We start from the raw sequence: 25526 nt of genomic DNA, 5'->3' as shown, positions 1-25526 counted from the left end.
CAAAATGTGGAAAACTTGCTAGGTAGTCTGAATGACGTTTATGGCAAACACTGCAGAGGCCTTCTATCTCTAGGAGGTACTGGATAGCCCCTCTGAAAATATATAAGATCAGTGACGGCAAACACGGGTACGTGCCGATTACTTGCGCAGTGTCGAGTCGCTTGATAAATGAAATATTAATATGTCCGACGGCATACGACGCACTCTTGGGAAAGAGCACTTCGAGGAGACAAGATGCGCTAAAATGATCCTGGTCTGCAACATGCCGTCCGAGGAAGTGACACCCGAGTCCGTGTCGCAGAGCACGGCGAAGTCGTTGACGTGACAGTCGTCAATCGAGGATCTAAGATACCAGATGTCTGTACGAAGCGCGGCCTCTACGTCAACGGGGACGTGGTGAAGAGAACGTTCGCCCTCGATGTGTACAAGACCAATTGGGACAAGTCCGAGAGCAAGGCCTCACAGCTCAAGAAGATGAACTCGAAACGATACGACGATGGACATCCTGTCAGCAGGAGGAAATCGGCACCGAACCGGTTCTAGTATAGGCAGGAAACGTCCAAGCAATCGGACTGGCGGTTGTTTTCGTGTTCATTTGCCAAAGGAATCAACAGAGCTCCGAACCGGCAGCCGAAGGCCGAGGAAGCCAGAAACCAACCGAGTAAGTCTTCAATAGCCAACAACGGTGTGCCCAGGAAGAAGGGCAGGGAAAGGTCATCCTTCGCATGAACTCTTGGGTGAACAAACGTTATTTGCGGTTCAAGGGTGGTAAGGTCGCCTCCCCTGCACGATACAACGATCGCCTGTCGGATAGCGTCATGCGTTGGCCCAGGGCAGTGGTCGGCAAACTCATTAGTCAACGATTGAAAAAAATTTCTTTCGAGAGAGCCAAATTTTTCTAAACTTATATATAGGTAGGTACATTGTTATTAACTTAATTAGGGTACGCCTTTGCTAAAAACGTCCTCGATCTGATTGAGATACGTTCGCTGATGTCGACCCTTTCCCATCCATACTCGTCTTGTATATGGCCGATGTTGGATGCGGATGGAGAGAGGTGACCACGGGAGTCATCATGAGAGGTGGTGGTCAGGAGCGTCGTCTTCTATGATCTGTGGATGTACCACCTTCTGATTCTTAATAAGAATCCGCTTCTTAACTATGGATTTGATCTTTAGTTAAGAATCGAGAGAGAACTTTGCTACCACATTCTTAACTAAGAATCGTTTTAGTTCCATAGTTAAGAATCGAGTTAAGAACCAAGGCTACCCACTTCTTAGCTTGATTCTTAGTAAACATTTTTTTTCTTCTATGCGAGGAGATAACTTAAATTCTTTCTTTAATAGAAGTTTTTTATGATTCATATTTTAAGAAATGGAAAAAAAAAATTAATAATGCATTTTTATTTCCAAATAAGGATTTCGTCAGGCTTTAAGTTATCGAAAAGTTATCTGAAGGTTGTGTGGGAGAGTTGAAAACAGTGTTAGAGTCTATATACAGCACATATATGTTGATAATAGTGGTAAAATATCGGATTATTTCAATAAAGTTTGATAATTTTTGCTACATTTATCACATTTACCAATGATTATGCATAATTCTCAAATTTTCAATCCATAAATATCATGAGCGATGAGTCGTAAATACAATTTTTTTCATAATATGGGAACTTGTAGATTTGAAATTTTTTATTAGTTTAAAACTTGAGATAAAATTGAATTTCTCCCACAAAATATGTGAGATAAAGCTTCAATCGGCCGAAATATAATTGTACATAAATTAAAAATCATTATTAACCTGCTGCTGCGTTTGTTTTTTTTCCCATGCTTCGGTGTACGTGAAAAAGCCAACATTACAGAAGCGATGACCATTTTTAATATTGATGTATTATCTGATCACTATATATTATTGTTATTTGACCACGAAGCAGCTACACAATACATGTACATCACCACGTTCAATTCACCATGACAATTACTTTAAAGAAATATGAAGCATATTATAAAAATTATTGTTAGTCTTGTAATGTTAGCTTCACTTTCATACATAATGTAAACACAACGATGACTCATTTATCGCATTAACCATGGTTTGACGATTATGCATAATGACCTACAACTGTGATAGATTCACGGTATATGAGCACAATTTATCCAACTTACCGAAATGGCCGGTGATTATTTATATAATAACAGCTCTTTATCACTTTCACCATAACATATATAGCATGGCCCCTCTTCATGGAGGGTGGCAGGGATCCATCCCAGTGAACGTGGGATCATATCGGATGATTAAGTATGGATATGTTTGTTTGTTTTTTACTGCAACATGTTAAAAAAATATTATGTATTTATCATTTCTTCAAAACCGTATTCACATTTGCTGAAATAAATAAATTGCCGACCACCACTGTGGGGTTCGAACCCGGATCCTCGCATCGCGAGTCCGTCACTATAACCACTCGACCACCACAGCGGCGTTGTTCAACGCCGTGTTCAACTCACTGTATCATATGTTCGACTCACTTAGTCAGGGCAGGCAAAGCATCACAAGTATCCAACTCACTTTTTCACTCATACGGTCACTTACATGGTCATTTTTATCACCAATCATCTGTTCACACATACGTTCATTCATACCATCGCTCATACGGTCAGGACAAGTGAAATATCAGGCGGGTAAATGTCCAACTCACTTGATCACTGATAGGGTCACTCAATTGGTCACTCACGGGGTCGCTCATATGGTCAGGGCAGGCGAAATGTCAGGGGTGAAATTTCCGGGGGTCAAATATAACGGGGACGAAACGTGCTAGGGGCGAGATGTCGGGGCCAAAGATTTCGAGACATTCGAAAAAGGGGTTAGTGTGAAAGTTTGTACCGAAGAGACATGACGGTTTCGTTGGGGATGTTGGAGAATGAATGGAATAAAGTGTTGTTTTCTTATTTTGTGAGTCTAGAACCCAGTTATTTCGCCCTGAAATCGTAGTAGAAGTACAGCCGAGGACTTACGACCGTAGACGGGGGAAATCTTACTATATGCATTATTTGTTATCATAATTTAACAGATATAACGGTTGAACGGTTTCATAAGCTTTAATTTTAAGGTGATCACATGGCGTGTATTTTACGAGACATTCTAGTAGGTATATTTTTCGGTCCCGACTTTTCCATGAAAATTGTTTCCGCCTTTTTTTTACGAAGCCATGTTGAATTTTCACTGAAATTGTGGATATGGGTAATTTTACAGTAACTACATATATAAATACAGTGGATCCCGCCTGTAACGTTCTTTTAAAAAAATCTCCGTGAAAAAACGTAGTAAGCGAGAAAACGCTTTAAACGGGAAATCTTAATGACAATTTGTTAGAGTTAGGACTACCAAAATAAGTCGTACTAAGCGGGAAAACGTTGTAAGTGGGAACATCAAAAGCGGTACCTACTGTATTCACAACATTTTGCATTCTAATTCCCCGCAGACGTGCTTTTGCTCCATAAAGGCTCGAGGTTAAACAGAGTGTGTCCCTTTATTTACAGATTAGTAACTAGCAAAAAATACACGGTGCTGCCAGGGTTTCATCAACATACTGGAAGCGTCCTTATTGCAACGCTGTAAGAGTTATCCAGTAACACGTCAATGACGAGATATCTTATCTAACTTGATGCTTGTATTCGGCAATTCCGAGATATCTCGCTTCCTTAAAACCCTCTTATTTCGGCAATGCCCAGCCCAGGTACCGTTGCAAGTTTTCTTTCCCCAACAAACTGTAAGTGGACGGAGTCAGGTTTTGTTCAAAGCTTGATAACACAAGGAGAGAGAGACGGTGTTTTCTACTCATTCTTCACGATAGTATAGTAATATGCAGACAGTGTAAATAACAGAAAAAGGGGCAGAGTATTTCCAAAATTGGAGAAATATTATTGAAAAAATGTGGCATTTCATAGAGAGTTTTGTTTCGACTACTGAGGTAGTTATAATGCGCATTAGGGAAATTTTAAAAACCACTTGAAGGGCATTCAACGTTTCTAATTGCAATATTGTCTGAGCTAATTCAAAAATTGGAGTGTTCCGGATAATTTTCCACAAGACTTCGAGATTGCAAAACAAGAAGTGGTTCGACGGACAAACACAGATTTATTTACAGAACAGCAATTTACACGTATTTACAACGTAATCATAGAGCTAACAACTTTCTCACAAAGTTAAATCACGACTGACTCTTTTCATCCAGTCTCCCTCTATGCGAGTCTCTCTCAGCCTGCCATCTTGTGAGCGCCGCACTATTTATAACCCCGACAGAAACTTCGAGAAATAGAACATTCCACAAAATTATATTATACAGTTTCCTAGTCGGCGGCGCTACCGTGCGGAGGGGTTGAACCAATGTCTGGAGGGACGAGACTTTCTGGAATGTTCTCACCAATAGCATCTTTCTCCAATGAACCGAAACCGGCATCAACCGATTTCGATATTTCTGAGAGCCATCGAACAAATCGCGCCATCTATCGCCTACAGATCATAACAGGAGAAAAGTTGGGAAAAAACAGCACGAGAGGGGAAAAGCGTTTTCCATCAGTTTATGCTGTTTTCTTCCCCCATAACTTCTCTTTGATTTCTTAATTCAAATATTTCAGTGAATATTGCACTTTCGTTAGAAACATTGAATTTTTTTTTTTTTGGAGGCCAGCAACAACTTTCTAATCGGATTTCAATAACTATGCAATCCCATGCGATATGAATGGCGTGAATAACGTGTATCTGAGTTTTACACGTTAGTTGGATACTCTTTCTACGTAATTAGAATTATGCCTCTAGGACGGAGGTCGGAAAACCGCGGCTCTTTGGCCCCTTGAGTGTTTCTCTTCCCCAAAATACCACGTGTGGGCGCACGAAAGTTCCAGATTTTTGCAAAATCGTGTTTAGACACGCATTTTGGCCATTTTGTTCTAGTTCCCTTCCACTTCCCTCTCAAGTGAGTCATTTTTTTCACGGTTTTTTCCGAAAAAAAAGAGTGAAAGCCTGACGCTGGTGTCACGTGACACTTCCACGACCAATCAAAACTGGATTGTGGGTAGAAACTGGGAGGTTCGGGAAAAATTTGTCGAAAATGAGGCTTTTTTCCTATGGTATTCGGGGTAGATAGACTCAAAAGACGAGTCTCCTCTCAGAACATGGGGGGACATGCAATGTTTTCCAAAGTAAGGAACGTCAACTTCTACCCTGCCAGATCATAGAAGACGATGGCCCTGGGCCACCGCTTCTCATGACAGCCTCCCGAGGCCTCCTCTCTCCAACCAACGTCGGTCAACACTGCCAGAAGCGATCCACCAGGGGCCACACATCTGAAGACGACGCTCCTCAACCACCACCTTACCACCTCTCACGATGACTCTCTCTCTCCATCCGTATCCAACATCGGTCAACACTGCTGAGCCATCCACCAGGGCCCATACATCTGAAGTCGACGCTCCTGGACTACCATCTCTCATGACGACTCTCCCGTGGCCACCTCTCTCCATCTGTATCAAACATCAGTCATCGCTGCTGAAGCAATCCACCAGGGGCGACCATCCGAAGACGATGCTCCTGGGGCTTCTGCCCCACAAGATGGTGTGCCTTGGGCTTTCATCGACGACGTCCTCCGGCTAACATCTCGTCGGACGAACTTACAGTGAACCCGTCTTCCGCACATTTCCCAGAGAAGGGAGCCAGATATCCGTAAGGCAACAAGTAAAATAATAAAAAATAATAATTTAATAAACTGTTTATTAAGTTAATTTTAAGGAGCGTTGTGGAGTGAAAGAAGATGTAGTGGCGAGGATTGAAAAAGGTATGTTGAGATGGTTTGGATATATATAGAGAGGATGAACGAAAATAGATGGACGAAACAAGCATACAAGACGAGTGTGGATGGGAGAGTTGGAAGGAGTTGACCTCAGCGAACGTACCTCAATCAGATCGAGGACGTTTTTAGTAAAGTCCAGCTGAGAAGTACCTTATTTAAGTTAATAACAATGTACTTACCTATATAGTTTAAGTTTGAAAAATTTGGCTCTCAAAACAAATTTCAATCGTTGTACTGTTGATATTTGGCTCTGTTGACTAATGGGTTTGCCGACCACTCCTCTACGATGAACGGTTCGCCAGTAATTTGCGGTGGCAAGTGTTAGCTATGCAACCTGTATATAATGTATAAGGGCTGGTCCCCTATTGACGAAGTGAAATATGGAAAAGGATTTTATCACACGAGGAATTAAAAAACATTTAGAGTGAAAATATTATCAAAGAAGTAAAAACGAGAAGACACCAAATATATTACCAAAGAAGAAGAAAAGAGAAGTATTCCGTTGTTATAAATAGGCATAGACCAGCGTTTTTCAACCTTTCTGAACCCAAGAACCAGCAAAAAGTCTGCAACACATGGACGGATAACTCGTGTCCTGTATTACGGGACATTCCTGTAATTTTGTTTGCTCCGATTTTTATGTACATTTGTCCCGTATTTCCAGTTTATTTGAATTTTTAATGTTTACTAAAGTTGTGAGTACAATGCGTTTTCATAAATATACATTATATTAAGATGGTTATTATATTATGGTAAATTATGAATATATAAATTATATTAGAGCAAAAAATATCTCGGATATTTGTCAGGTTAAACGTTTTTTAGTAACAATTGGTGGTTGTGCCTACTTTCTACAACTTCTGACCTCCTTCTTTGATCACAATTGGCGATGTCCTGTATTTTATCCTAATTAAGTTCCCAGTTTACCATATTAAAATATAATAATAATCACATCATTTGAATATTTTTTCACGGAATACATTTTTTTACTGCGGTTTGTTATAGTTCTTCATTTCCTCCACCCTGCAGAAATTTTAGCAATAGTAATTAGTGAATTGCATTCAAGTCAATAAATTGAATTTTTTTGGCAAACTCTCTTTTGGGATATCCCATATTTAGGACCACATTTTCCTCGATGATGTATAGTGAACCTAAATATGAAGATGTAATTTTTTTTTTAGTCCGTACCGGTATCACTAATATCAATATTACAACGGTTGAATAATTTCCTCATCCAGTTAGAATTAAATTACCAAGTCTGTCTACGAACCACCTATGGGTCCGCGGACCATAGGTTGAAAAACGCTGACATAGACCATTACTATGGTTCAAAAGCATGTAAATTCCGTTGCCCCTCCCATGAAAATATACAATTACCTCTTCAGGATATTGATTCGAATACGAGGCTACAGCCAATGCTCGAAGTCTGGACGATTCGCAAAGTTACTGGTCAACAGGGTCGTAACTAGGATTTTTGCCGCCCCCACAGCTTTAAAATTCGATAATTTTATAACGGTGTTTTTTGTTCTCACCTAAAATTGCCGCTGCATAAATTTTGCCTGCCGGTGTAGTAGCTTCTCTGCCCCCGCCCCCCAGTTCTGGCCCTATTGGCCAGTACCTAGCTAAGGCGTGAGGTGACCAGACTTCGGTCGTAATAAGAATTTTAACGAAAAACTGTTACCTGATTGCAAAGGAGATAACGGTGACACTCCCGCAGCGAAAATAACAGGAAGCAACTACATTATGGATACCACAGGCAGCTACATATGATATACCATATCCTACTGCTTAAATTTGCCACAGTTACTGTAAGCACTGTGAAGGAAAAAATAACAACATTGTAATTATTCTAAAACGATAGATTGACTTACCTACAGAGCACAAGTATATACAAATAGAGCATGATTTCTTTTCATTCCGAATAATAGTTAAGTAATCAATCTCTTCCCCCCCCCCATCATATTTATGATACATATTTATCCTACATTAGTGCTTGGACTTTGCCACGAGTATTCTTGGGAGCAAGAGCTTTTATCAAAGCTGAAGTTTTTCGCATTTAATAAGAATGCATTTTGACATCTACGTTACGTAATTTTGAATGAGCGGTTGAAAGAAGGCAAAGTGTCAATTCCTCAGATTCGGGAAGATAGACCCACTCGTCCTTCACTAGAGCTCAAAGAAATAACCCTTTTTTAAATGCCTTATCTAAGACGACTGGAATAAGGATCTATATCCAGTGGCTATAAGTCTTACCTAGTTGCGATCTGGCTGACGCACCACGTCGAAAAATGCATGTTTTTATCTCTAGAGTTGAGACGACTACAGAGGCGGGCGGATTCAAACAGCACCTCCTAGAGGCAGAAGGCCTCCGCACGGGATGTCATAAACGTCATTCAGACTACTTACCAAGTTTTTACATTTTGAAACACAGCATTCTATTTCGTTTCTTCTTATTTTGGCGTAAAATCTTCCCGATTGGCTCACAAATACCGCATGGTGATTGGATGTGCGGGCATAGAAATCGTCAATTCTGAGCCCGACCATTTCTTTTCCGCACAACGATGATACTGGCACGAGCAGGAAATTTTTTTCCTGAATATTCTGAGGGAAAATGGACTACTTACTGACGTCACAAGCAGCGTGCGGAGGCCTTCTATCTCAAGGAGGTATCGTGGAGTGGCAAAACCAGTTTTATTTTTGTTCAAAGAGACATAAAATCGTTGGGAAAAAAAAGCAGGATAGGGAAGTCTGTAACGATAAAACGGACGTCCCACTTCGCTCAAAGATGGCGGATGTCAGCCTTTGGTTTCAAGGAGCCTTACCTGGAGTGTATGCTTCAGGTTGAGAGTATAACGGGATCATCAAGTGATGCCAGATTGAAAGCGAAACCGGTGAATGGCTAATAAGTGATAAATTTTTAAATTTCGTGTGTAAATTTTGTTTTGCAGCTCTCTGAGAGAGAAACTTTCTTTACAGGCACATACACATAAATTTCGCATTCGTGCGATTATAGAGAGATCATTATTATTGCCACAATCTCCGTTGAGTCATCGTGCTCGAGTTTCAAATGGAATAGTAGTTTACTTCATTCGCATGTGATTCGTCATCGTTAGGGTTATTTCGTCCAAAAGTCGAAATCCGAGAAAAGAACTCGATCGTTCAGATACTCGATGATTCCATCAGTGAGAGTTTACATAAAGGACACGTGACAGTCACCGACGCTCTGATCTTGGATGGTCTTTTTCTCTTCTATTTTGTTTGTGCTCGCTCATTGCGATGGAATCTTCGAGCATGAAATGATGGATCGCCTCAAATATTTGCGTGCCAGTCAGCATAAACAACAACAGCTGTGAATGCATTCACATTATGGCTAACTAACCCTCCTCGAGTCATCGGGTACTATTTCGAACGGTTGATTGCTTGTTGCAGATTTTGCTTGTTAGATTACTTGTTACGATTACGAATAAGAATTTTTTTTTTTTTAATTATTTTATTCACTTCACAAATACAAACATGTAACGCACAGGTTTAGACGTGTGTTACACGAATACGAACTTTTATATAAAGGAACCAAGCACCATTAAATCAAAACTGAGAAAAAGCTATTTGAAGTTATCTTCGATTCAGTCATCTCTTCGACATTAGACGGCATCACAGTCTATATGCCACTTGGTTCAGTGGTTCCCAACTTCGAGGCGCAAATGCGAGCCGATCTCCCCGTTAAAAAGTCTCGCCACAGAGAGCAACAGACCTACAAACAGTACAAATATTCAGTCACGACACATCACTCACTTCACTTCTGAGATATAGATGGTAGCCATAGACTAAAGATATAAATGTGTTATTCTTACTCTGTGATGGTAGTACTGAAAAATCATACACAACACTAGATACGCACTCAGACTGTTAGGTACACACAATTACACTTCCGGCACAACTCACTAGGTAGAAAATTGCCTATGGCGATAGACCTGAGTTGTGCTCGTTTAAAAAGAAAAGAAAAGAAAAGCCACTTGGTTCTACTTAGATAAAAAATCCCACCTCTTTTAATAGCTCAGATGTCGGTATATCGCAAAATGTTAAAAATGGCGCTTGATTCCTTTTATATAAAAGCCGTCCATATAATACGCAAAAAACACGTACACACATATTACAAACAAATACTTTGTAGCCTGAAGGGACTGAAAAGTCCTTCCGCCAGGCCTAAAGCAATAAGCTATAGAGCAGCGGTTCTCAACAGGTGCTCCGCGGCCGCTCGAGGAAAATATTAAAAAAGAAAAAAATTGAAAAAAAAATATTTTTTCTTTTTAATAACAAAAATAAACCAGTAACTTTGATGAGTAAATGAAAAATAGGCCCAGGGGCTCCGCCGTACATACTATATACCAAAAGGGGCTCCGCGAGTCAAAAAAGGTTGAGAACCGCTGCTATAGGGTATTTCTTTTCTTTTTTTTGCAGCAGCATTATTATATTGATTAGATTTGTGTTCAAATGCATTTTCGTTTATGTATGTATCTGAGTAAGGAAACAATTATTTTCCGGATATTATGCTGAGGTAAGCTCGGAAAGAAAAGTCATCACGTCTCCGCCGGGACTCGAACCCAGGCCCTCTTGCATACCGGGCAAGCATGCTACCATCTACACCACTGGAGACACATGACCCTGCCTTCCCAATTTCACGCACTGTGTCGTGAGGCGCTGAAGTAGAGGCAGAAATTAGGAAGGCAGAGTCATGTGTCTCCAGTGGTGTAGATGGTAGCATGCTTGCCCGGGTTCGAGTCCCGGCGGAGACGTGATGACTTTTCTTTCCGAGCTTACCTCAGCATAATATCCGGAAAATAATTGTTTCCTTGATATCTCCGGCTGAGAAAGAAGCCATCTATATCTATCTGAGTAAGGTTCACAATTAAGTTGCTTATCGTGAATAATAATATAATATAATTATCGTACGTGATTTCTCTTTTTTATTATTGTGCCCTTTACTTGTACTCAGTTCAATATTGTATATGTATTGTATTGTATATTTTATATGTACACTATTTCAATTCATTCATCTGAATGGTTTCGTAATCTATGCGTCTAACGAAGTCAAAAATCACATGATATATGTATTTGTATGACATGATGTCGCTCTCCACTTCTTAATGCAAGATATACAGAAAGCTGGATGTTGTGAAGATATTTCGTTTTTGAGATGTCGATTTTTTAAGGAAGGAAAAAAAACCAACATCTCAAAAAATAAATATCTTCACAACGTCCAGCTTTCTGTATATCTTGCATTTATGTTTTTATTATTATTAAATTGATTTTCAGTGGGAAAAATGTTGAATATTTTAGGGCCAATGCAGGAAAAGCTCTTTTTATATAATGTTTTATTTGGTTTTGGCACTTGATAAACTCGATTATATCTGTTTGCAGTTCTGTTTTGATTTTTCGTTAAGTATTTTTAGTTTAATTGTGAAAATTTGATGACAAAGTTAGAGTATGGCATTGCATTTTGAAATTATCAGTTAATATTTGAGATTTTATTCTGTTATATATATTATCTAATTTCCGAATATTCTCGTAGTATGTATGCTCTTCCCCCAGGCACCGATTGCATAATTGATAATTGAATACATGCATGCTGAAAATAAATCTTTTAAGAAATGTTCATCGATCAAGTTTTTCATTTTGTAAATAATCACTGCATATATTTCACATATTTGTCTTTTTTTTCTTTTTTTTTAATTCACTGCAATTTGAAGAGACGCTTCATTTTCCTCGATTGGCCACTTTTCTTTGATTTAAGCACGGGTTGGCGACTTTGCTTATTTTTAGCATCATTTTTGGCGATTATTGGCAATGTCCTGTATTTCGAAGCCCAATTTCACGTATTTTTCTCGAGCAAATATGGTAAGCCTATATATAGAAAATATTCCGTCTTCATCAGTAAACCGATTTCCCACTTAACTTGTTGTAGTCGCACATCCAAATACTGTATGTATTTCACAGCAAGTTCAACGCAGTCGCCTCCTACATTTTGTCAATTGATGGAAGGAGGAGCTTCATTGTCGGTCGGTATTTCCTTGTCATCTGCCCCTTAAAGGAAGAGCCCACTGATTGGAGCGCACGATTGTCGGAGAAAATACGCTTCGAATACTTATGATAAAAATGGTATCGCTTTCAGAACGACGCACCTGGAACAATATAGGCTCATCGTCACGGAGCGTGCAAACGACGAACCCCCTCCAGCGAATAGTAGGACAGCCTTTGGGCAAAATTTTCTTCTGATCACCTTGGTCACAGGTAGCCGCAGTTCTTTCAAAACGGCGAGCAAATCACGCCTCATGAAAAGTGGGTTTTCCGAGGAACATTCAGTGGGTCAAAACGCGACCCCTATTGGATGCTTTATAAAAGTTCGTAATACAAAACATGTAAACCAAAGCGTATTAAAGACGCTTTGGTTATATTATTGATACGCTTTGATGTAAACCCAAGTACCGATTCGTTAGAAATTCCGTAGAGGAATGTGTACGGTTAAGTAGTAGCGCCGCTGTGGTGGCCGAGTGGTCATAGTGACGGACTCACATCGCGAGGACCCGGGTCCGAACCCCGGTGCCACAGTGGTGGTCGGCTGAGGTTGGTTTTCTGGGTGTATAGACAGTTCAGCACACGGTGCATTTCCGCACATGGAGAATTTGGAGACAAGTCTACACAGTCCATTCTCGCACTTGCGAAAACAAAGGCCCTTCTTGTCTTTCTTTTTCTGTTTCTCTTCCTGTCTCGTCCTTCTTTTCTTCTCTGCCATAAATGGACCAAAGTTATAAGGAGGCTGCATCCACATGAAATTGTGCCACTAAAACCATCTTTCATGCATTTCATAATGGGTAAACCAACTCCAAAGATCAAAATGCTTATCCTGGCTTTGAAAGAAGAATCTAAATACAGTGACTTCCGCATGAATCGAGCAGAAGTGGATTTAGGGATAAAAAAAAAAGATGCAAACGGTACACTTTACTGGACAAACGCATTTCAAACATTCTGCTTAATTATGAAAGCACGAAAGGTATTAAGAAATGTTTATAATTCTTAACTTATTACGCAAAATTAGAGTAAATTTTTGCAACAGATTTTCAGTACGTGTTTAAACATGTATAACCGGGAAATTAAAAACTATTCATTGAAAAAAATGATTGCAATACTTAATAGTTAATTAGATTTTCACCATAACTTTTTTTTTCTTTTGCATCTCACATTATTTTCAGTTATAGTATTTACGTTGAGCATTTAAATTCACGTTACTGTATATGCTAAATCAATAAGTGTGATAGATTTTAGGATGTACACCTTCAAACGATTTCTTCCAGAGGAAGTGGGCAGAAACTGTTGAATTGAAGGAAAAAAAGTTTAAATATTTTGTAATGACGACTCCTCATCAGCATAAATATTCAGATTTCCAAATCGGTAAATTATTGGTTTATTTTATGTTAATTCTGATGTGTTAAAATATGCATTCGACATGGCTGATGTCTAGTTGGACAAGCTATATTTTTGGAAGCTTCTTTTTCATGTGACTTCTCTTCTCTCTCTCCTTCCAACGACTAGGCATCACGTGGGCTGGAGATCAAACAATCTCCCCAGCGCGACCCAACCCGCAAGGGTAAAAGGCTTATATGCCTGGAGGGACAGAGCCTGGGCCGCGACTGGTTTGTCGGAGATCAAACAAAGCATAATATTTAACACACAACGTATTATATTTAATATTTATACACAGATTACGATAAAAGTGAAAAATTCGGTGATTATGCATAACCACGAATACTCTCTTTGACAATGGCTGCATTGTAAAAAATTCTTAGCGCCACGGAGGTCTGAAGTTGATAGTGATTCCTAGGCTGTTTAGAGACTTCATTTGGACAGTACTTTCATAGAAACTTGAAAAAATGCACGATATTTCTGGTGCACACAAGACATATCTTTCGAGCACACTTTCATTCTAAGTTAAACCGATAACTCCATCAATGTTCTTCAGGTCTTTAATTTTCTTTTCCAACATCTGATCTTCCAATAGTTCAGTAAACGGCACACTTGGATTTGGATATTGCAATTGTCATTATGGCTTTAGCTGCTGGTCCATGAACTAAGGTTACAATTTCTTCCGCCATGCACATAACTGTGTAAAGCAGTGTTGTCAAATTTGCTCTTCGGCTAGATATCCATTCCCCCCCCCCCGGGCTTTGTTTTTCAGCCAAAAAACCGCCGCTGTGGTTGTTGTCGAGTGGTCATAGTGACGGACTCGCATCGCGAGGACCCGGGTTCGAACCCCACCGTCGCCGTAGTGGTGGTCGGCTGAAGATGGTTTTCTGTGGTTCCCAACTTCTAGGAGCGAATGCGAGCCGATCTCCCGTTAAAAAGTCTCGCCACAGAGAGCAACAGGCCTACAACAATACAATTATTTGATCATTACACTTCACGCATAGTTAGAAAAAAAATTGGTGGTTGATGGCAGCACTACACATAACAATCATTACACAGAAACAAACTTCACGTCAGGTTCACTACACATACATTCCAACATGTACCAATTCGTTAGGAGTTCCGTAGAGGAATATGAACGAGGTGCATGTCTGGTTCATTAGGAGCCTAAAAAACCAGAGTTTTTTCTGGGAAAATTTCTGGGTTTTCGAAGCAAATGTGTTGCTTTCAGGTAAAAATTTTATTTTGAGGTTGGTCTATGTGTACATTTAAATGTATTTCAAAAATTTCTGCATAGTGCAATATTTAAAATATGTATATTTTGAAGTACTTTTAAATTACTTTTTCTAGGAGCAAAAATATGATTAAAAAATAATTTCTTGGAATCACAAACAAACGTTTTTATAATTCTTCTACCTTTTTTTATGCAAGCATTTACATACGAGATTCACATATTGAAATATGTTACAAGAAACCACAAAAAGAAAATGTAACCATAGTTTAACAAATATAATATATGTAATGTGTGATAAGCATATCCACAGAAAGTGTTGCTTATTCATAATACAGAATAATTTCTCTCTCTCTCACACACACACACTTGTATAAATAAATTGAGGCCTCTGTAAACGATTAAAAATATTTTCATGTTTCCATTACTTTTTTATGTTTTATACAGGCACATCAGACTTTCATAATTGAAATATCAAGAGACAAAAATAACATTATCTCATAACGAAAAGAAAATAACTTTGTGGGATTCTTGAATTGAACATTGGTAACGAATACCTTCAAGTGTAACAGAACAAAAAGTATAGTTTTTCTTCGAAACAGACCTAACCAAAAAAATAAGCCTTAGCTTGATTTTTCAAGATGCTCATAATATAAGCCCGACAACGAAAATTGTGGCCTGTTTAAATCGTCAGATAGATCAAGGCATTCTGTAGGTCGGTTGCTATGCATGGATAGTTAGTGCTATGCATTGACGTTTGTACTTACTGATAACACTGGTAAACAAGGTTTTTGTTTCTTGGACGCTGAGTACTGTTTCTCACGTATTTTTCTATGCTGATTCTGAATCCGTCGTCAGAAATAATTCATCAGGCACTAGTTTTCCGCAATTGCATTCTCCATTGTTACGGGTTAGCCTAACCAGCCTTAATACTCCATACTTGCAAGATCAACATTTTTAGCCTAATAATGCGTATTATGAATATCAAAACTTGCCTCATCTGACTAAATATTATGGAATAGTACATCAAGATTTTTTTGAGATACCTCTGATCATGTGTTAGCCATGGGGACAAGGGAATTAAGAGTCCCTTTCACCCTTTCTAGGGAATTCCTGACCAAACTGTCCAGGCTTTGCTGCTTGATCAAAGAAATTTCAGCACCTTTTTTTTGAAGGAAGACGACTTAGTCTATTGCAATGATATCGATGCTCGGTACGTTGCATTGGGGCATCAATATGATCCCCCAGAGTGGAGGTTATTCATAGATTCCTCTAAAACCAGCTTGAAAGCAGTACTTTTGCACAATCGAAAACCCCTCCATTCCCATCGCTTACGGGGGCCCACATGAAGGAGACATGTGAAAACATGAAAGTTCTATTACGGATGGTTCAGTATGAAAGATATGTCTCGCACTTTTGTGGAGATTTGAGTCATTGCCCTTGTAATCGGTCTTCAACTAGTACATACCAAATTTTGCTGTTTCTTGTGCTTGTGGGACAGCAGAGATAGACAAAACCATTATGTAAAAAAACAATGGCCACCAAGAAGACAGCTCGTTCCGGGAACCAAAAATGTCGTCAGTCTGCCTCTGGTGGATCCCCAGAAAGTCTACCTGCCACCTCTACACATTACACTGGGAGTGATGAAACATTTTTTTAAAGGAATGCATTTTTTGAAACGGTGTGACGGTATTAGCTTTCTAAACAAACAAATTTCGACGGGTCAGTGACGCTAAAATCAAGGAAGGCATATTCGTTGGCCCTCAAATTAAAGAATTAATGAACAATGCTGAGTTCGATGCCACCTTAAATGAGCAGGAAACACCAGCATGGGTGTCATTCAAGAAAGTAGTCCAGAACTTTCTTGGAAATAACAAGACGGACAAATATAAGGAACTTGTGGAGGAATTATTTCAGAACTATAAAGCTCTTGGTTGCAATATGTCACTGAAGATACATTTTCTTCACTCACATTTGGATTTTTTTCTCAGAAAACCAAGGTGATGTCAGCGGCGAGCAAGGTGAGCGATTCCACCAGGACATATCCATCATGTAATCGCATTATCAAGGCAAGTGGAGTCCAAAAATACTGCCCGATTACTGTTGGACATTGAAAAGAGATATTCCTGCAGCAAATACAGAATAAAATCATGTAAAAATACCTTTTGAACTGCCATTAATATTAGAATTTAAGCTATTTTAAGTTGTAAGCAAATGCGAAAAATATACGTTTTTCAAAATTTTAAACGCGTGTTACTCAAATACTATGCCTGATACACAAATGCTGAAAGCAGATTCGGAATCAGTGCGAAAAATACTATAAGAATGACCCTATTTGGTCAAAGAAACACGAAAAAAGTGAAATTTTGTTTAGCAGTGTAATTCAAGTTATTCAGTATTTTTAAGTTTTAAGTGCCCAAAAATGGTCAATAATAAATTCTCAGAATGACTGCAATCTCCTCGTCTTAACAAGATCATGGCCCGCCGCTTTGTCTCAAGGAACTGCTATCTCAAGACCTCTACGATATTGTCATACACAAAATATTCAAAGACTGTTTGTGTATGGGAACGAGTGACTTCAATGAAAATAGGATGGTGAAAAATAAACTTGGAAAATTTATGAAGTTCACCCCTTGAAGACTGCATGCTTAGGTGAAGAATTCAAAGAATGAACTAAGTGACAGCTGTGTGATTGAGCCTCAGTAACAGGCCATTACAAACAGGCTGCATAAACAAGAAGTGTTCATTTTAATAGAGCTTACTTAATGGTTGTGGTTGCATAGCTAAAGGTATTATTTTCGACAAATCAGAACAAATTTGGATACATTTTCTGCGGGGTTTGAAAAATTTGGAGAAAAAAAAATTCAGGCACCATCCTGATTTCTCAGAATTTCCATTCTCTAAATTCATTTTACCACAAGCAAGTGAATGTGTTCGTGTGTGAACAATTATTCCCTTATTGTATGGTCAATTTTATTAATCGAATACATAGTTTAACATGCACCAAAAAATTTATATTTAGATATAATATAAGATATGCACATAAAGGATGCACATACATGTTTAAGTTAGATATTTTGAGGTTGTGGAAAAACGAAATTCAATTTTCCCCATTTTGCCAAAAAAAACCCAAGTTTTTTACAACCCTGGTGTAAAGTGTCTTACTATCCATTGGTGGTAATCTCATTAATGGTGCCATTGCAGCATAGGCATACGCAGAATTTTCTCGAGGGGAGTTTCAGATTTTTTTTTTCCTTCTGAAGGGGGATGGGGTTACGTTTTTCCTGTGAAATAACAATATAATCTTGACTCAAGGGGGTTTAGAACCCCAAACCCCCCTCCCCTTTGCGTACGCCAATGCACTGCAGCACTATTTGCTATTTGTTTTGTTAATCTTCTTTCCATTCTCTTGTATCTGAAGCAGAATAGAATTTTATGAAGCCCTTGATATCCTTGTTGAGTACAGATTTTTGTGACTTCATTTACTTGTGACATGACTGAGACACTTGTATTTGGAAATGAAACTTCCATACTTGTGTGAATGATTATGTCATCACGGTGTGAGTAACAGGAAAAGAACCATGCTAAATCAAAGACTTTGTACTTCTTGATGACATCAATATCACTGGGTATAACGTAAAATTGGTGAAAGTTATTGTGTTTATTGAAATATTTGGTGCGACGAAGTAGGTTTTGGGGGAATCACTATAGTAATGAAACGGTGATGCCTTTCAAAATATCTTTCATATAATTTATACATAATGTATAAACTATAATTTAAAAAGGAATGAGAAAGCACAATGAACGCTTATTTTGATTGTAAATTCGTATTTCTTGACCTCCAAAAACATATAATCTGACGTACTGGTCAATAGTCTGCCATGAATATTAAGAAAACAGGTAAATGGCAGCCACCTCGGACGCCATGTTGAAAATCACCTCAAAAACGTGTAAGAAAAAATGGCACCTAAGATATTTGGAATCTACACATCAAAATGTACAGTATAAAAAAAAAATATCAAACTTGGCACAACAATCCAGACTCGGCGCAATCGACCTGTTGGGGGAATACAAACACTCCCATTTTCGGCGCAATCGACCGAGCCCCAACAATCCAGCTAGAGCCATATTTCATTACGTTTCAAACCCTACTAATAAACGGCTTTTCCTCTCAGCTCAATATATCAAGGAAACAGATATTTTTTGGATTTCATGCCGAGTTCGGAAAGAAAAGTCATCTGGTCTCTGTTTCCCTGAAAAACTATTTATATAATAATATAGACACGTATCGTTTTTTTTCAGTCAAATTTCTGAGAGAAAAAAATTATTCCTGCATCTTTACTGTGGTTTGATGGGTTGCCACAGCTAACGTGGGTAATACAGTAGCCACCGCTTAGAAGAATCACGTTTGATTCAGCCATTTTGATTTTTATAAGCAGTTGATTCTTATATCCAGAGATTCTTTTTTCAGTTGCTCCTATAGAGTTACTTGCGTCTACCACTGAAGTACACAAAGAGGGGGAGGGGCGTAAGCAAAGATTATGATTTTTTGAAGTAAAGAAACTTATTAATTTCTTATTAAATATAAAATTTTAAATATGTTTCAATATATTCATAGCATATCATTATTCTTAGGTATCGCTCGTTGTCAGTCAAAATCAACTGACGAAAATGTTACGAAGTCAAATCTCGATAGCCGCTGTGATGGTCGCATGGTCATAGTTCGAACCCAACCTTCGACATAGTAGTGGCCGGCTGAAGCTGGTTGTCTGTGAAATGAAACTGGAAATATTTAGGCCTCGGACTTGGTTCCCAACTTCGAGGCCTAAATATGAGCCGATTTTCCCGTTAAAAAGTCTCGCCACACAAAGCAATAAGCCTGCAACGGTACGATTATTCAACCATTATACTTCACTCATAGTTAAAGGAACTGATGGTAGATCTTCACATAACAAGTATTAAACGCAAACTTCATGGTAGGTTCACAAAACGTACACGCACATTCCAACATGTGCTAATTCGTTTAGAAGTTCCGCAGAGGAATATGTACGAGGTGCGTGCGTAGTTTAGTAGTAATAGTAGTACAGTGGAACTTAACTTAACGAGCGGTTCGGTTAACGAGCAATTCGCATAAAGAGCAAAAATTTTATACAAATTTGAACGAGCGATGATTCGCATTACGAGTAAAAATTTGAACGAGCGATGATTCGCATTACGAGTAAAAATTTGAACGAGCGATGATTCGCATTACGAGTAAAAATTTGAACTTTGCTTATTTATTTTCACGTTGTCACAACTGAGTTGATGGTTTTTCGCTTTCGTCCACACACGTGCTGTGAAATTTTAGGTAATATTCTCCCCTACAGTCTCCGGTCAGCGTGACTAACTCGAAAAAATGAACTCCCGTACAAATGTCACTGTTTACGATATGAAACTAGATGTACCATCGTAACCAAGCGTATATGCACTTAAAGCATTTTTTCAATTGCGCTTGGAGAAAACTGTGGGCTGATTGCATTATTGGACGTGACTTTGAAGGGGCTAGCGCATGAACAAGGAGAGATTGTGTCCGTGGGGAAGACTGGGAGTGGAGGTTCATGAACCCCTCTTTCAAGAACTAGTGGAAGAACATTTAATCCACAGGCGAACGGATGAATCTCCAAATCTCCATTGCGCGCCACAGCAAGAGCTTATGCGCGGGACCTCGTCTGAGGAAGACGAAGGAGTCCCTCACTTCAAATGAGATTAAGAGATGTGTTGAACGTGGAATTCTGCGCAAAACTTTGTAGAAGGGAACCACCCTAAACAAAGCCGTAGCAGTGCGAGCAATAAGTCTGTCCAAAGGGCGTAGCGGGGGGTGGGGGGGGGATGTGAGAAAATGACCGAAAGAAGGGAAAAAGATGGCCAAATCTATTGTTCTATCACTTTGCCCCCCCCCCCCGAACGAAATTTCTGGCTACGCCCCCTGGTCCAACGATGGTAGTGCGATTTCTCATTTCCGAAATAACCAAAAAAAAAAAAGACAAAAGCAAGGTTGGGGGTTCCTTTTTCAAGTCACACAAAAAGAATACAAAAGAAGTTTACAAAGAAGAATACAAAGATACAAGTTAAAAAGAATACAAAGAAGTTACTTTGAGCCAGTTTCGAAATTACAACTCACAATATTGCGTATATCTTTCTTAATTTTCCCGACATTCAGCTGGAATTTTCATATAAGTTACACTACATATCTGGCAATCAAATTATGAGAAATAACATTTTTTTTATTGCGAATGAGTAATTAATTAATCATACGGCTTTTTGTTTTCAAAATAAATTCAAAAAATAAATTTTAAAAACTATTATTTCTAAAGATTTTTCGAAATTTGAGAAAATAAAATTCACGGAATTGTTCACTTAATCAGAACCTTTTGTTGAAACCCACTTAAATTAGAAATTTTAATACTTGATCTCTAAGACAAATCAAAATGTGTATAAAATGATCATTTTCATGGCAGAACATTGTAATTTATTTCTCATGAATAAATAAAAAAGACAGGCCCTCCCTCAAATAGATACAGTTTCTTTTACTCAACGCCGAAAACAAATAAAAACTTCATTCAAAAACGAATCTAATCTACCGACGGGTAATTTTTCACAAATTCTGAAAAAAAATTATCCAACGTAATCTATACATGTAAAATTGCGTGTCCTGTTTCATTGATTCATCATCGCCGACCCGAAACCACTGAAGCTATAAATATGAAATTTGCCAGTGTTTTATCTACTCTATAATATAAAATCACAAACAAACTCGAAAAGCGCCTGTTGCTAAGCAACCGAGTGACGGAAGTGGGTGAAGTTTTTGAGTGACGGAAATCTGTTACGTTTTTGGGTCGAGTTTTCATTTAATACCTGAGGACATCGGGAACCTGTAGGGATCAAGTTTTGTGCATGTACCCAGAGGTATGTATACATCACCAGTGCTCCCAACACACAGGGTCCGGGTACCCAGGGCGGGGCATTAGACGGATCTCTTTAAGAGGGAATTGACAGGTTTCATTTTGAGTCGAGGATGAATACTTGCTTCTCATTGCGCATTATGCTGCATTGCTTATTGTGGCACTGCAAAAATAATGGTGCATTACTGATTCCGGGCATCGCATTTTGTAGTGCATCGCGTGCTGTATTGTCAATTGCAATGCCGCGTTTAATGCGTATTGTGGTGCATTGCGTACTATAGTGCTTTGCTTATTGCGATGCATCGCATACTATGCTGCATTGCTTATTTGTGGTGTACAATATTACTGATTACACACATTACTGATTGTGATGCTTTACGATTGTAGTGCACTGAGTGCTGTATTGCTTACTGTAATGCAGTGCTTATGGATTATTGTGGCTCATTGCGTATTATGGTGCTTTGTTTAGTGCGATGCGTCGCATATTATGCGGTATTGCGGTGCATGAGGTATTGTGCTGTATTGCCTACGGTGATGGTGTATTTGTTATTGGGCTGTATTGCCTACGGTGGTGGTGTATTTGTTATTGTGCTGTATTGCCGATGGGGGTAAATTACGCATGGTGTCGTTTTGCTTATTGTGGTGTACTGCGTATTGTGCTTAATGTGGTGCACTGAATATAGTGGTGCACTGAATATAGTGGTGCATTTCTTATTGTTGTGCTTTGAATATGGTGGTGCGCTAATTTTTGTGCTGTATTGCCTGTGGTGGCGCATTGTTTATTGTGCTGCATAGCCGATGATGGTGCAATAAGCACTGTCCTGTATTGCAGATGGAGGTGCATTAAGTATTGTGCTGTATTGCTAAATGTGGTGCCCTGATATAGTAGTGCATTGTTTTTTTGTGGTGCCCTTAATATAAGGTACTACTTATTGTGCTGCATTGCCTAAAATGATGCAGTGCTTATTGCAACGAATCGCTGATGGCGTAGCATTGCGTATTATGCTGTATTGCTTATTGTGGTGCATTGCGTATTATGCTGTATTGCTTATTGCAGCGCATTGCGTATTACGCTGTATTGCTTATTGTGGTGCACATTGCAGCGCATCGCGTGATATATTGCTTACTGTAATACAGTACTTTTTGCGTATATTATGGTGCTTCGCTTATTGCGATACATCGCGTATTGTAGTGCATTACGTTTTATGCTGTATTGCGAGGCACTGTAAATAGTGGTACATTGCTATTTTTGGTGCATTGCGTATTGTAATGCATCGCATTCTGTATCGCTTATTCTAATGCATTGCTTATGTGATGCATCGCATGCTGTATCGCTTATTCTAATGCATTGCTTATGTGATGCATCGCATGCTGTATCGCTTATTCTACTGCATTGCTTATGTGATGCATCACGTATTGTACTGTATTGTGCATATAGTTATATGTATTGTGGTGCATCGCGTATTGTACTGTATTGTGCATATAGTTATATGTATTGTGGTGCATCGCGTATTGTACTGTATTGTGCATATAGTTACATGTATTGTGGTGCATCGCGTGTTGTACTGTATTGTGCATATAGTTATATGTATTGTGGTGCATCGCGTGCTGTATTGCTTATTGTGGTGCGTTGCTAATTGCAAGTGTATCGCGTACTGTATTTATCATTGCGATGCGTATTGGGCTGTATTGCTTATTGCGTATTGTGGCACATTGCGTATTGGGCTGTATTGCTTATTGCGTATTGTGGCACATTGCGTATTGGGCTGTATTGCTTATTGTGGCGTATTGCGTATTGCTTATTCCGTATTGTGGCGCATTACGTATTGGGCTGTATTGCTTATTGCGTATTGTGGCGCATTGCGTATTGGGCTGTATTGCGTAATGGCTGTATTGCTCATTGTGGCGCATTGGGCTGTATTGCGTAATGGCTGTATTGCTCATTGTGGCGCATTGGGCTGTATTGCTTATTCTAATGCATTGCATATGTGATGAATCGCGTATTGTACTGTATTGTGCATATAGTTATATGTATTGTGGTGCATCGCGTATTGTACTGTATTGTGCATATAGTTATATGTATTGTGGTGCATCGCGTATTGTACTGTATTGTGCATATAGTTATATGTATTGTGGTGCATCGCGTGTTGTACTGTATTGTGCATATAGTTATATGTATTGTGGTGCATCGCGTGTTGTACTGTATTGTGCATACAGTTATATGTATTGTGGTGCATCGCGTGTTGTACTGTATTGTGCATATAGTTATATGTATTGTGGTGCGTTGCTAATGGCATTATAGTGTATCGCGTACTGTATTTATCATTGCAATGCAGTTCTTAATGCGTATTGTGGCGCATTGCGTATTGGGCTGTATTGCTTATTGTGGCGCATTGCGTATTGGGCTGTATTGCTTATTGTGGTGCATTGCGTATTGGGCTGTATTGCTTATTTTGGTGTACTGCAAATAGTTGTGCATCACTGATTATAGTGTATCGCTTGCTTATTGTGTTTCAGTGGTTTTATGGCGCATTGTGGTGCTTATTGCGATGTATAGTGCTTTATTGCGTATTGAGCTGTATTGCTTATTATGGTGTGTATTGCGTATTGTTATGCATTACGTGTTGTAGTGCATCGCGTACTGTATTGCTTATTATAATGCAGTACGTATTGCGTATTGGGCTGTATCGCTTATTGTGGAGCATTACGTATTGGACTTTTTTGCTTATTGTGGCGCATTGCGTATTGGGCTGTATTGCTTATTGTGGCGCATTGCGTATTGGGCTGTATTGCTTATTGTGGCGCATTGCGTATTGGGCTGTATTGCTTATTGTGTTGCATTGCGTATTGGGCTGTATTGCTTATTGTGGCGCATTGCGTATTGGGCTGTATTGCTTATTTTGGTGTACTGCAAATAGTTGTGCATCACTGATTATAGTGTATCGCTTGCTTATTGTGTTTCAGTGGTTTTATGGCGCATTGTGGTGCTTATTGCGATGTATAGTGCTTTATTGCGTATTGAGCTGTATTGCGTATTGAGCTGTATTGCTTATTATGGTGCTTATTGCGATGTATAGTGCTTTATTGCGTATTGAGCTGTATTGCTTATTATGGTGTGTATTGCGTATTGTTATGCATTACGTGTTGTAGTGCATCGCGTACTGTATTGCTTATTATAATGCAGTACGTATTGCGTATTGGGCTGTATCGCTTATTGTGGAGCATTACGTATTGGACTTTTTTGCTTATTGTGGCGCATTGCGTATTGGGCTGTATTGCTTATTGTGGCGCATTGCGTATTGGGCTGTATTGCTTATTGTGGCGCATTGCGTATTGGGCTGTATTGCTTATTTTGGTGTACTGCAAATAGTTGTACATCGCTGATTATAGTGTATCGCTTGCTTATTGTGTTTCAGTGGTTTTATGGCGTATTGTGGTGCTTATTGCGATGTATAGTGCTTTATTGCGTATTGAGCTGTATTGCTTATTATGGTGTGTATTGCGTATTGTTATGCATTACGTGTTGTAGTGCATCGCGTACTGTATTGTTTATTATAATGCAGTACGTATTGTGTTTTGTGGTGCATTGCGTATTGTGTGCATTACGTAGTACATCGTGTTCCATATTGCTTATTATAATGCTGTGTCTACTGCTGATTGTGCTGTAGGCCGTATTGTAGTGCACTGCAATATGGTGCATTGCGTATTGTTATGCATCACATATTGTAGTGCATTACATGCTGTATTGCTTATTATATGACTGCAGTGTTGCGGAATGCAGTGCTTATTCCGTATTCTGGTACATTGTGTATTGTGCTGTATGACTTATTGTAATACATTGCGTATTGTGTTGTATTGCTTATTGTAATGCATTGCTTAATCTAATGCAGTGGTTATTGCTATTGTGCTGTATTGCTTATTGTGGTGCACTATTGCGTATTGTGCTGTATTGCTTATTGTGGTGCACTATTGCGTATTGTGCTGTATTGCTTATTGTAATGCAGTGGGTATTGCTATTGTGCTGTATTACTTATTGTGGTGCACTGCCAAT

General features: G+C 39.0%; 1 protein-coding gene across 3 annotated transcripts in view; it reads right to left on the bottom strand.

Annotated features, from left to right (window-relative positions):
* The window catches only part of LOC149083243 (uncharacterized), a 151491-nt gene that overhangs the window by 53591 nt on the left and 72374 nt on the right, over positions 1-25526 (bottom strand). Inside the window, exons 2-3 of one of the 3 annotated variants that reach the window (XM_089236926.1) lie at positions 7527-7660; positions 6025-6207 (exon numbers count right to left, since the gene is read on the bottom strand). The exons of 1 other annotated variant lie outside the window; for it this stretch is intronic. The gene's annotated coding sequence lies outside the window, so the exon portion shown is untranslated. The remainder of the gene's footprint in view (positions 1-6024; positions 6208-7526; positions 7661-25526) is intronic. One more of the 3 variants, XM_089236927.1, reaches the window with a different exon arrangement.

Source organism: Pholcus phalangioides, unplaced genomic scaffold, assembly GCF_987345545.1.
Source record: "Pholcus phalangioides strain wild (caught in Gottingen) unplaced genomic scaffold, Ppha-v1.0 ptg000009l_1, whole genome shotgun sequence".
Taxonomy (NCBI): domain Eukaryota; kingdom Metazoa; phylum Arthropoda; class Arachnida; order Araneae; family Pholcidae; genus Pholcus; species Pholcus phalangioides.
This window is presented reverse-complemented; position numbering and strand designations above follow the sequence as displayed.